Raw genomic sequence first — 1293 nt, 5'->3', positions numbered from 1 at the left:
GGTCATATATTTTGATACTTGTTTCCCATTTATAATACAAATACTCCTTATTCAAGGAAAACAATTCATAAAATTTCAAATGTAGAGAGCTGGTAAAAAAAAGGTTTTCAATATGCAAAATATAGGCATATTAATATAGACATAATATGCAAAATATTATGCATAATATGGGCATGGTGGCTCGTGGCTGTAATCCCAGCGCTTTGGGAGGTCTAGGTGGGTGGATCACTTGAGGTCATGAGTTCGAGACCAGCCTGGCCAACACAGTGAAACCCCATCTCTACTAAAAATAAAAATAGTTAGCCAGGCATAGTGGTGGGCGCCTGTAGTCCCAGCTACTCGGGAGGCTGAGGCAGGAGAATAGTGTGAACCCAGGAGGCGGAGCTTGCAGTGAGCTGAGATTGCGCCACTGCTCTCCAGCCTGGGAAACAGAGCAAGACTCTGTCTCAAAAAAAAAAAAAAAAAAAAAAAGCATGCTTTTATCTCATTTCTGTTTAAAAATAGATTTATCATTTATCTTGGATGGGAGTGAGGATTAGATCATTGTTGTGGGAAGTCAGGGACCCTGAATGGAGGGACTGACTAAAGCCATGGCAGGAGAACGTAAGTTGTGAAGAATTCATGAACATTTATTAGTTCCCCAAATTAATACTTTTATAATTTCTTACACCTGTCTTTACTGCAATCTCTGAACTCTAAATTGTGAAGATTTCATGGACACTTCTCACTTTGCCAATCAATACTCTTGTGATTTCCTATGCCTGTCTTTGCTTTAATCTCTTAATCCCGTCATCTTCGTAAGCTGAGGATGAATGTCACCTCAGGACCTTGTGATGATTGCGTTAACTGCACAAATTGTTTAAACAATGTGAAATCTGGGCACCTTTTAAAAAGAAAGGATAACAGCAATGTTCAGGGAACAAGGGAGATAACCTTAAAGTCTGGCTGCCTGTGGGCCGGGTGGAATAGAGCCATATTTCTCTTCTTTCAAAAGCAAATAGGAGAAATATTGCTGAATTTTTTTTCTCAGCAAGGAAGGTCCCTGAGAAAGAGAATGCGTTCCTAAGGGGAGGCCTCTGAAACAGCCGCTTTGGGAATGTCTGTCTTTTACGGTTGTAGATAAGGGATGAAATAAGCCCCGGTCTCCCGTAGCACTCCCAGGCTTATTAGGACGAGGAAATTCCCACCTAATAAATTCTAGTCAGACTGGTTCTCTGCTCTTGAACCTTGTTTATCAATGACAATGCGTGCACAGCGGGACATGGAAGTTTATTAGTGATTCTAGTTTCGCCC

The sequence above is a fragment of the Colobus angolensis genome, unplaced genomic scaffold (assembly GCF_000951035.1).
Source record: "Colobus angolensis palliatus isolate OR3802 unplaced genomic scaffold, Cang.pa_1.0 Scaffold33, whole genome shotgun sequence".
NCBI lineage: Eukaryota > Metazoa > Chordata > Mammalia > Primates > Cercopithecidae > Colobus > Colobus angolensis.
Note: the sequence above shows the minus strand (reverse complement) of the source record.